Below are 12,831 nucleotides of genomic sequence, written 5' to 3'. Positions count from 1 at the left end.
CAGATCCTTAACCCACTGAGCGAGGCCAGGGTTCAAAACCGCAACCTCATGGTTCCTGGTCAGATTCGTTAACCACTGAGCCACGGCGGGAACTCCACAACTGACATTTTCTTTGCCCACCTCTTTGCTTTCTGCAGGGGCCACCGCTTCTCCACCTGCTGTGTTTCCTCCCAGGCCTGTTTCTGTGCCGTTCCATCCTCACGTGGGCCGATGGAACATCTCATTCTGTTTGTCACATCAGCAACAAAAAACTCAGTGTGTTATTCTGCAGTTTAGTATTTTTATCCTTCAAAATGCTTTGTATTCTGTCCATTTTAGTACCTGCAAGGCTACCTTGTTCCTTCTAAAGGCTCCACATTCATCCCACCTTGTGGACAAAGCACAGTTGATGCTATTACCGTATCCATGGATGTTTGGATTATTTATGCCACACGCAGCGCTGAAATGAATGGCCACGCCAAGCCCTTCTCCTGCATCTGGGAGGCCGTACTTAACCCACAAGTGGTGTAAACTCGCCCTCAACCCTAGACCTGACTCTGAGAAGTACTGTTGGACCCCCTTACCTGCCCTCAAAACCTCCAGTGCAGGAGTTCCCATTGTGGCTCAGTGGGTTAAGAACCCAACACAGTGTCCGTGAGGATGCAGGTTCCATCCCTGGCCTCATTCAGTGGGTGAAGGAGCCCGTGTTGTCGAGAGCTGCTGTGTGGTTCACAGATGCGGCTTGGATCCTGTGTTGCAGTAGATGTGGTACAGGCAGGCAGCTGCAGCTCTGATTGGACCCCTAGCCCGGGAACTCCATATGCTGCAGGTGAGGCCTTAAAAAACAAGGGAACAAGCAAAAACCAACGAAAAACCCCTAAAAAGCAAAAAAAAAAAAAAAACCCTCCAATACATACAGACCTTTTCTGTAGAAATTGTCATACTTTTCCCTTGGATCCCTGTTTCGTTTTGGCCATTAGATTGCTGACGCGATCCACCCCAGATGAGCATCTTATTTTTAGTGTCTTTTGGCCATGATTGGCCATGTGTTGCTTTGTTTTCTTGTTTTAATCATTTATTCAAGAGTTGGATGATCCTGGGTTCAAATGTACTTGACTTCTCTGAGCCTCAGTCTCCTTATCTGAAAAATGGACCCAATAACTATCTAACGGTTGTGGCGAATGGCAGAGGGAATTTATGTGAAGTGCTCATAGCAAAGTGATTGAAGTCTAGTGAGTGCATGGTCGTTGCTGGCTGTTGCAGAGTCAGTGATCAACTCTGCAGCGTAAGTGGCATCTAAATCTATGTCAGTATTTTGAGTATTAAGGGACTTTTTAACAAGAACAATTTCTCAGTGTGTTAGCATCTTTGATATGAATAGTCTGTGTGGTGGATGTGATTGCTGTTCTTTTACCCCCCCTCCCCCCACGGCACACATCCTATTTCGGCTTATGGTAATTGCCTTTAAGATTTGGTTTCAGCTTGGCAAGCTGCTAGATCACCTCAAGGTTGTAAAGAACACTTGCCCCCCACCCCTGCCATTCCCGGGTGCACAGCCCTTGTCTAATAATTTATTTTCCAGGACAGCTCATTCGACTAGAAAACTGGTGACTATATCCTTCATTTCCAGAGTTGTATTACCTAATTTTCTCCTATCGTCAAAGTCATTCAGGTGATTAATTTTCAATTATTCCCTCCATCCATGGAAGGGAACGGAATCTTCATTGATTCCATGTATTCAATTTATTGAGCACTTTGCAAGAGCTACTGTCTGTTCTGGGTGCCGGTGATGGAGGTGGAGAAGAAAGACCAGGGTTGTCTTCAAGGACTTAACAGTCCAGCAGGGGGGACAGGGATGAAGTGTCGTTGAGTTGGAGTCTAGATTTACAAGAAGCTAGCCTTTCACTGATACCGCCTAGGCACTGATCTGTGGGGCTGCTACTGACCTTGAGCTCCATGGGTTACTAAACCAAGAGACACATCCAGGAACTTCTTAGTTTTGGCAGTGCCTAGTTTAGGCCTTGCATAAATATGCAATAAATAAAACAAAGAGACAGTGTTCTCTAACACAGAACTTGCAAACACATCTTTTTAACACAAGCGATTTTTTTTTTTTCCCCAAAACTCTTGAGCAAGAAAACATACTCTACAAATCTAGGACTTCTTTTTTTTTATTAAAGGACACACACACACACACCACACACACACACACACAACGGAAAGGGAAAATGTTTTTATAGCTTGCAGTAGGCCTTAGAGATTTAAATACTGAAACTTTCAATTTGTACCAATAATTCATATACAGCTATATGGGGTGAAAAAGGTTAATGATGGAATTTTTTTTAAAGTATGTTCCATTGACTATAAATGGCAGATCTGACAGTTAAAATGAAAATTGTTCGAGAAGAAACTTTAGTCAAACTAATTATTTGAGACGTTATAAGGATATATAATTATATTCTTCACCTTTAAAAAAAGTTTTATTACAAATGTGCTTTTAAAGAACAAGTAGAGAAATAAAGGCTGTAATTGTTCTTAATTATAGCTAACTGTAATTGCACTCAATTACGATATTCTGAATATCACCAGTGGCTAAAGAAATCCTGGCATACAGACAGTGCACCCACATTCATGAGATGAGGTATAGCTTTATGAATATTCTGTTATCTATAATTTAGCTCTTTTACTGTTGATTCCATTTCTCTTGGTTTTATTTTCTTTTATTTTGGTTTTAGTGGATCGTAGAGATGTAATTGTCATCTGTGAATGTGGTGAAGGTTGGCGATTTCATCGGGGGTTGGTTCAAAATCCCCATCAACACAAAAAAGACGCTTTGGCCATTGTTAGATGAGACATTTGGATGTCACCCACCGTGGCTGAATACACAGATTTGAATTTCTGGAGGTGGTGCTGAATACCACATTTAATGTCCCCATCAAGGCCCAAGAAGCGACCTGGAAGGTGGGCGAGCTCTCCAGCAGCCTCCCTCCCGCTCTGCGCTCTGCGGGTTGCTCCGAGTCGTGTCTCGAGTGGGTCAACTTAAGGGGGGTGAGCCTGTCCCGTGATGGGAGGTTTTTCCTCTCCCTCCTCCCAGGATGCTCAGCCTTCAGAGGGAGCTCTGTGTCTCTGCCTAGACCTGCCTGCCTTGCCTTTACGGTCTGCAGAGCCAGGCGGGGCTCCCTGAGTTGACAGTTTTGTCACAAACTCTTGAACTGGTACCTATCTGCTCAGGGAGGGGTGATAGCACCATCCTATTTCTCATCCAGAACTGGATCAGGGTAGATAGAAAAAGAAAAACAATACACTCTTGGACACTATTGGAGAGAAGAAGGGAGTGCTTTAGCTTCAGGAGAAAGGGGCATTTTATGATGTATTTATTATGGCCACTGTTCCAAAAAGTGAAAAATAGAAAACCAACAAAAAAGTAAGATCCCCCCAGATCACATCAGAACAGCCTTTTGAACCCTACAGCCAGTGTAACCTTTGACAGACTTTCTGGTGCATTTTTTAAATTAAAAAAAAAAAAAGTGTATTGTAATTTAATTAAAGTAAAATTTTAATAATTAAAATTTTTCTTTTTGAAATTTTTTTATTAAAGTGTAGTTGATTTATGGTGTTCTGGTAATTTCTGCTGGACAGCAAAGTGACCCAGTCATACACACACATGCACACACATGTATATCCTATTCTTTTTTTCATACTACCTTCCATCATGTTCTAACCCGAGAGATTAAACATAGTTTCCTGTGCTGTACAGTAGGACCCTATTCCTTATCCATTCTAAAGATAATAGTTTACATCTACTAACCTCACACTCCCTGTCCCCTCCCCCCTGGCAACCACGGATCTGCTCTCCATGTCCATGATCTGTTTCTATTTTGTAGATAGGATCATTTGTGCCAGATCTTAGATTCCGCACATAAGTGTTATCTCTTTGTGATATGATATTTGTCTTCCTCTTTCTGACTTACTTCACTTAGTATGAGAAGCTCTAGTTGTATCCATGTTGCTGCAAATGGCATTACTTTGTCCTTTTTTATGGCTGAGTAGTATTCCATTATGTATATGCACCACATCTTCTTAATCCATTCATCTGTTGATGGACATTTAGGTTGTTTCCATGTCTTGGCTGTTGTGAATTAGTGCTGCACTGAACATAGGGGTGCATGTATCCTTTTGAATGAATGTTTTGTCCTAATGTATGTCCAGGAGTGGGATTGCTGGATCACATGGTAGTTCTATGTTGAGTTTTCTGAGGAGCCTCCCTACTGTTTTCCAGAGTGTTTGTAGCAATTTACATGCCCACCAAGAGTGTAGGAGGGTTCACTTTTCTTCTCCATCATTTGTTATTTGTAGATAGTCGTTCTGACAGGTGCTAGGTGGTACCTCATACTAGTTTTGATTTGCATTTCTGTAATAATCAGTGATGATGAGCATTTTTTCATGTGCTCATTGGCCATCCGTATGTCTTCTTTGGAGAAATGTCTGTTTAGGTTTTCTGCCCATTTTTCTATTGGATTGTGTGTGGGGGTTTTTGCTATGAGTTGTATGAGTTGTTTGTATATTTTGAAGATTAAACCCTTGTTGGACTTAATCAGTTTTTCAATTTTCATATATGGCTGCTGTGAGCTTTTAACCCTTTAGCCAGAGTCAAGTTTGACAGAATTTCTGGTGTATTTTTTAAATTAAAAAATACGTTAAAATAAAATTTTAATAATTAAAAAAATTTAATGCCTTGGCCTGAGCCCCATTCCTGACTACAGCTTGGAGGCCAGGTCCACACAGAGGGAAGCCAGCTCTATGATGGGGCTGTCTTTGTGGCAGAAGTCATGGCCACTCTGCTCCTTGAATAGAATTCCGTTCATTACGTAGGATATTGGGTAGAAACAGACAAGGCCAAGAGGGCTGACCTCCACTTGTCTTCCTCAAAGCCTGACAGCCCCCAGGGCTGGGCAGGGCCTGTCTGTAAGGAGAGAGGAAGTGACCAGACTCTTAGCCAGTGTCCAACCAGGGGTCCAGCTGGTGAAACCCTCTCTCCATTTTTTCCACTAAGTTGCTCCGTCCCACGTGGAGTTTGACCGGCTGTCAGAAGCCGCCTTCTTCTCTCCCACCCCCCATCCTCCGCGTGCCTTTGGTCCTCTGCTGCCCTCCCCTAGGCCATCACCCACCCCGGAAAAGCCCAGGACGTCCTGCAAGCTCTCACATCTACCTTGGCCTGGGCAGTAGCTTTAGTGTTTTAGATTCCTGGAAATAGCAGCATCTCTAAGACAAAATATCCTTCCTCTTGCCAAAGCCTGTGTCATCAGGCAGGACTTTACCGTAGCTCTACTGATGAGGTTGCTCCGGATTTGTTTTCCCAGAAACCTCTGCAGAAGAGGGCCTTCAAGAGATGGGGGCAGAGAAAAGCCCACCCTGCCATCATCACCTAGGCATGCCTGTGTGTGAGCGTTGGTTGCTATGGCTTTCCCACCGGCTGGTCAGCCTTGTGAAGGAGGGGTCCATGTGTATTCCCTTCCTGCTCCATCCCCAGCACAGAGAAAGAGGAACATAGTAGGAGCTGTAGAAATATTTGTTGAACAAATGAATAAATAAATGCTAATGGTAAATGCTAATGAACTCAATACCCAAACATGCCGGTTGATGGATTAGGCCATTAGTCAAACATTACAGTGCAGGCTGGTATTTGCAAATCCCTCTTTGATCCAGAACTTATCAGGAGTGGGGATGATTTTCTCTCATTAAGAGGCCTTACTGGTGATATTATGTCTCTGGGAGCTCATAGAGAAAAATTAGGCTTTTTTGCACAATGGACCTCCCTTTAAACTGATTTATCAAGGAAAAAAATATTATTTTCACATAATAATTTAGGGAGCATGTTTTCCCTTAAGAAGCTCACTTATGAACTGCAGTAATGCTTTTAGCCCAGTCATAGCAATACTAAATGCTGACACCCCTTCCCCCTGGCAGAGGCAGAGTGTTGGAAGGAAATCCCCCTTTTTTGTTTCTATCTGGGGGGAGTGATGTCATTTTGTCAACAAAGCTTTAAGAAACACGGCCTTCCGTGGCATGTCCTGTCCGTGTGGCTTTGCTTTTGCCTTCTGTCTCCTCCAAGAGGACAAGTTGGTAAATGAAAGGCTCCGTGACTGTCGTCCTGAGCTGGTACCTTCGCCACTGCTGGAGCCTAAATAAGTGAGTTTCCATGAGCAGGAATGGCTGATTCATAATTGGATCACGTCATTTCACAGTGCTGGATTCACAGAGCAGGAAAAGGACAATGAAGAGATAAAACTTGGAGTTCCTGTTGAGGCTCAGCAGGTTAAGAACCTGACTTAGTATCCATGAGGATGCAGGTTCAACCCCTGGCCCCGCTGAATGGGTTAAGGATCTGGTGTTGCCATGAGCTGGGGTATAGGTCACAGATGCAGCTTGGATCTGGCATTGCTGTGGCTGTGGTGTAGGCCAGCAGGGGCAGCTCTGATTCGACCCCTGGCCTGCGAACTGCCATAGGCTGCAGTGGACCCTAAAAAGAAAAAAGAGAGAGAGGGAGAGAGAGAAACCTAATACCACCAGCAAAGTCCAGGACAGCCCTCCTTTTCTCAGGTGCATTCCTAAGTGTCAAGATGACATTGTTTTTGAAAGAAGAGAAAACAAAAGCCCTGAACACAATCTCCAAATGATGGAAGGGACCGGGGTGCTGTTTAACCATCAGCCGTCCCCACAGATGCCAGTCAAGGTGCCCTGGTATCTGTGGCAGATCTGATTAGGTAACCCTGGGTGATTTTGTTCTGGGAGCCCCTGAGCCCAGGAACACAGCCAGGGACATACATTTGCAGGTAGTTTATATGAGGAATCCGAAGATAAAATGGAGAAAGCCAGAGCCATGTCACATCTTAGCAAGGACTCCAAATAAGACTGGCTGAGGCAGAAGGAGGCTGGATGGGTTGGTGATTAGATTTTTTTTGCTTTTTAGAGCCACACCTGTGGCATATGGAAGTTCTCAGGCTAAGGGTTGAATCTGAGCTGCAGCTCCCAGCCTACACCACAGCCCCAGCAATGCCAGATCTGAGCCTCATCTGCAGTTTACACTGCAGCTCATGGCAATGCTGGATCCTTAACCCACTGAGCGAGGCCAGGGAGCGAACCCACATCCTCATGGATACTAGTTAGGCTCGTAACCCACTGAGCCACACTCTGGTGATTAGATTAACTTAATCTTAATGCTGCCAGTCTTCCAACAGCCCACACTGCCTGCCTGACTGCCTGCAGCCAGATGTGAGTTCCCATCAGCCCCCAGGAGGACCCCGTTTCCAGAGGCTTGGGGGGGCAGATGGTCCTCCTCTCCACGGGGCTACCACCGTCCTGAGCCAAATGCCAAAGGGATAGAAAGAGAAACGCCACCTGGTGGGGGAGATGTCATCCCTGTGAGCGAGCGCGGGCTGGACAGGAAGAGCTGGGGGTGGTACCTCAGGATGCCTGTCTGCAGACGGGTCCCACTTCTGTGGATGCTGGGGGCTGGTATTTCATCCACCTCCTCGCCCGAGTGGATTGGAGAGGCTGGCCGGCCTCTGTAGTGAAGTGTCTCTTGTCGAGACCCGCAGTTTTCTAAGTGACTGGGTGAGTTTCTCTGAGGGTCTCGTCTCCCCTTCTGGTTTGGCAGTATTAGGAAGGTACAGATCCAGACCAACCAGCACTTATTAAAACCACAGCGCCATCTAGTATTGCCAGCTCCCTGCACCGGGTATGGGGTGAATAGTTGCTGCCGGAAAGAGGAATGAAAGGCAAGAGCTGGAAGGAAGAAAGGGACAGAAGAAATGACGGTGGGAAGCAAGTCAGAAAGGCAAGAGCTGGAAGGAAGAAAGGGACAGAAGAAATGACGGTGGGAAGCAAGTCAGAAAGAGAAAGACAGACACCATATGCTATCACTTCCATCTGGAATCTCATATACGGCACAAATGAACCTTTCCACAGAAAAGAAACTCATGGACTTGGAGAACCGACTTGTGGTTGCCAAAGGGGAGGGAGTGGGATGGACTGGGAACGCGGGGTTAAGAGGTGCAGACTGTTGCCTTTGGAATGGATAAGCCATGAGATCCTGCTGCATAGCACCGGGAACTGTATCTAGTCACTTGTGATGGAGCCTGATAATGGGAGCAAAGAGGATGTATCCTTGTATGTGTCACGGGGTCACCATTGCTGTACAGTAGAAAATTGACAGAACACCATAAATCACCGATAATGGAAAAAAAATTTTAAAAAAAGAAGCGAAGGTGAGGGTGGTGTTTCCTGCCTTCACGTGGTCACCCCGTCTCCTTCTCTGTGGGCCCTTCCTGAGCCCTGATAGAACTAATACCCACTTAGGACTTACCGTCTGTACTGTCTCCCTTGCCCCATTCTTCACGACCTGTACTAGGTAAGAGCGTGCTAAGTATCCCTTTGCTCCTTGGTTTCCTGTCTAGCCCCCCTTTTAGCTTGTAAAGTTCCTAACAGTCGGACTGCTTTGGGGGGATGTTCTCTGTTCTAGCACAGGACCCCCCCCCACCCAGAGCACAGGAATGGGTGTGTCATATGTGTACATTGGACCTGGTAGATACTGACTAGCAGTGTGGCATCATGACCCAAAGCATGGGCTTTGGGGCCAGGGCACCTAGGGCAAGTCCTGGCTCTGTCTGTCACCAGCTGTGCAGCCTTGGGAAGCAATTTGACATTTTTCTGTCTCATTTTCCTCAGCTCTGTTGTAGCTTAGTCATAGTAAATACATCATGAGGCTTTTAGAAGGATTGAGTAACCACGTATAAATGGCCTAAAATAGTGACTAGGATTAAAAAAGCACCCAATCAATGTGAGCTCTAGGATGTGTGTGTGTGTGTGTGTGTTGTGTACATATCACCATGTGAGAGTAATTGCTTGGGTTTACACACACACACACACACGGATATTTTAATCATGGGAGTGAAAATTGAGGAAGAATAAAAGTGGGAGGGAAGGAATGAAGGACCGAAAGTAGCGGATAAAGACAGAAATGATGGGAGAGGAGGAAGTTGGGTTGAGGGGAAGGAGCAGTGGCTTTGCGCTTTTTTATCCGAAAGGAAACTTTAATCCCCAAGGTGTTCTAAATTTCCCAGAGTGAAGGTTCAGCATATACGAAGAAAGTTAACCGGTTCTAAATTAATATATGAATTTGTAATGATGCCTTGAAGCTAATCTTTTTATCTATGTATTGTTTGGAAATACATCCAATGTGAAAAGCCCACAATTTGCCCCAAGCACTGGGTGACCAAAAAAAGAAAGAAGAAAAGGGACAAAATCTGCTCGATTGTAACACTTTCACCCTTAATTAAAATAAAGAAAACCTCACGCCTCCTACGACCAGAATGTTGAAATCACTTGCCCAACAGGCAATGAAAATACAAGGAATTTTAACCTTTTCGAAAAATCTCTGTCCTTTGGGAAGATCTGGACGTAGCGGTGGGGAGCAATGTCCAGGTCTTAGACATACTGATTGTGCTGACACACGATTCGCAGGGGGCTCTCGCGTCCTCTGTTTTATAGTCATCAACAAATCTTGGAAACTGGCAAAGCTGCGCAGAAATAGATGGTGCGCCCTTGCTTCAACCCTTCCTAAAAAAAGAACTCTTGGCACAGTCCAGGCATGGGATGGACGGTAGGGGACAAGGGAGGGCTCTGTTTCAGACACTTGAGAATAGTTGGCATCACTCTGTGGCCCCTGGCAAACATTCTACCCCTTTAAAATGAAAGTTTTTTTTTTTAAGGAATGTGAAATAATCTCCCCAAATGGCATCCTCCACACGGGACACCTGTCTGCTTTTGAAAGGTACTTGTCTCTTCTGGTTTTATTTATTGGTTCCCCCTTAGATAAAATGGAATGTATAGCCCAACTTGAAAGCTGCAGGGAGCTTTTCTGTTCGTTCACACTGACAATGGATCCGGCAACTCTAGATCAAAGGGCAGGGCCGAATTATGATTCTCGTCTGGGACTTAGACACCCCTCAGGGCAGAGGGAATTGCCGAAGGATATTGGACCCATTGGAAGCGCACACCCTCCGCCACTTTGGTCTGTTTCTTGGTCCCTAGGGCAACTCTGTTCCTTGGAACATGTGACTTCATTTGGTCATTTTTTTTTCATCATTGTTTTCAGTCAGTTGTTAGCCTTCCACTCTCTTCTTGATATCAGATTATCTTGATGATGACAACTAAGGAAAGAAAATTAGTGCAATGAAATGCCGGATATTGCTGTCACTGAAACGGGCATTTTAAGGAATGAGGAAGCTAAGATGCCCCTGCCAGTGGAGAGTGCTTTCTGGTTCTCTTGCTCTTATAGGGATGAGTGTCTGCGATGTGCCAGGCACTGGGTATTCAGCAATCTTGAATATGACACAGTCTTTGACTTAGAGAAGCTTTCCTTAGTGGAAAATTCAAAAATACTCACTACTTCATATCTCACGTAATATCTTTTGTTGGAGCAAAATGCTTGCAGTGAAGGATCAGGCTTTAAGTCCTCTTGGTGCCTCTGAAAGCAGCCAGCATGGTTTGTGTCAAAACATATGCGAAGTGCTCAGTGAATGTGTTGGATGAGTAAATATTGGTGACAATGATGATTTATGCTTAGGACCTGAATGAACCTTTCAACCTATTCAAGGTCGTTGAAACAAGCATGGCCATTAATGAACCTTTCGACCTATCCAAGTTCATCGGAACAAGCATGGTCATTTCGGCACATTCTTTTTTAAAGTAGACTTTATTTATTTATTTATTTAGAGCAGTTTTAGGTTTATAGCACACCTGAGGGGCAGGCACAGAGATTTTATATACGCCTTCTGCCCCCGCCCCCATGCACAGCCCCATAATGTTAATCCTTATCAACATCCCCCGCTAGAGCCGTACATTTGTTACAATTTATGGGCCTGTGTTGACATGGCACCATCACCCAGAGTCCACAGTTTACTTAGGGTTCAGTCCTGGTGCTGTACATTCTCTGGACCTGGATAAATATAGAGTGACCTGTGTCTCCCATTATGATATCATAAGAGTAGTCTTACTGCCCTCAAGTTTTTCTGTATGGCGTTTTCTCTAAGTTCTGTCAACTGGGTTATGAAGGAGCATTATCTAGACGAAGCATGGCCACTTATGCTAAATTTGTTTTCCTCGAAGGTTTCTTTACAAAAGGTATAAATTCATGAAAATGTGAACAGTTCAGATGATGTTTTTACCCAACAAGCTAGGGTTTTAAAAGCTCTGGTGTTCGGAGGATCTCAAAAATGGTGATTGGTCAGTGAGGCCTTGCTGCATTGCTGTTGTCACACGCAATGGTTCTTTCTCTGTATTTTTTTTTTTTTTTATCTTTTTGCTATTTCTTTGGGCTGCTTCTGCAGCATATGAAGGTTCCCAGGCTAGGGGTCGAATCGGAGCTGTAGCCACCGGCCTACGCCAGAGCCACAGCAACTCGGGATCCGAGCCACGTCTGCAACCTACACCACAGCTCACGGCAACGCCGGATCATTAACCCACTGAGCAAGGCCAGGGATCGAACCCGCAACCTCATGGTTCCTAGTCGGATTCATTAACCACTGCACCACGACGGGAACTCCTGTATTTTTTTTTTTTAAATCGTGGAGTCTCAAGCTCCAATGGCCTCATCAGACTTTTCAGTAATGTCTTGTAATTTAAACTGTGTTTACCCATTCATTCATGTTCACCCCAAATTACTTTCCTGTGAAGTAATGTCTGTAATTCTAATGCAAATTTTTGAGGGCATGGTTGTATAAAACATAATTTTCCCCTGCTAGTGCTAAGTATGTAGAGAGCATAACTATTTTTTGTAGCATTTGTCTTTAGCTAGAAAGGCAAGGCCAGCCCCTTGAGTGTGTGGGTCTGTTAAACAGAGTTCTGCATTGTCTTTTGCATCTAAATCACACCTATAAGTCATCACCTAGGAATTTCTAGGTTTTTTGAGGTGATTTTTTTTTTTTTTTTTTTTTTTTTTTTTTGGCCATGCCCAGAGCATATGGAAATTCTCAGGCCAGGGATCGAACCTGAGCCACTGCCGTGACAACAGCTTAAGCTGCCGCACTGCCAAGGAACTCCTCTAGTTTATTTTTTAAGAGGAATGAGAACTTGGAGAAACTTTGTGGCAACCATGTCTTTTTTTTCTCCCCAATATTTATATTTGTCTTGCTTCTAGTCCTAATTCACTGTTGGTTTTTCTTCAGCTGCTGGACGTTTTTAATCTTTCCAAAGAACCCAACTTAGTTTTCATAGAAGCAAGAACTTTTCCAGACTCCTATTTCGTCAGTTTTACATCACGTTTAATTAAATGCAAAGATGAGAATGAGTCCCACCTGCATGAAGAGTGGAGGAGAGCCCCAGCCTACTCTTGGTGTGTGTGCAGACTCCGGTGATGGAGCTGAGTGAAGCAGGCACTCCTGAGAGGCCTCGGCCACTGTGTTTTTCCAAGGGAATGGAGACTGTTGGTTGATCCAGGAAGGTTTTGAAATGGACAGCAGTTGCAGGCACTCGGATTCTGGTGCTCTGTTGTAGTGCCTCTCCTTGGAGGGCAGTTTTGCCCTCAGGGGACACTTGGCAATGTCTGAAGACTTTTTTTTTTTTTTCGAGGCTTTTTGGGTTTTTTTTTTTTTTTTGAGGGGGGAGGCACATCTGCAGTATATGGAAGTTCCCAGGCTAAGGGTTGAATCAGCCCCATAACTGCCAGCCTACGCCACAGCCACACAGCAACGTGGGATCTGAGCCCTGTCTGGACCTTCACTGCAGCTCATGCAACGCTGGCTCTTCAACCCACTGATCGAGGTCAGGGATTGAACCCTCATCCTCATGGAT

General features: G+C 44.8%; 1 pseudogene; it reads left to right on the top strand.

Moving 5' to 3' along the window:
- LOC100514677 overlaps positions 1-12,831 on the top strand; it is a 164,239-nt pseudogene that overhangs the window by 114,278 nt on the left and 37,130 nt on the right.

Source organism: Sus scrofa, chromosome 10 (assembly GCF_000003025.6).
Source record: "Sus scrofa isolate TJ Tabasco breed Duroc chromosome 10, Sscrofa11.1, whole genome shotgun sequence".
Taxonomy (NCBI): Eukaryota; Metazoa; Chordata; class Mammalia; order Artiodactyla; family Suidae; genus Sus; species Sus scrofa.
Note: the sequence above shows the minus strand (reverse complement) of the source record. Positions and strands in the feature narration are given on the sequence as shown.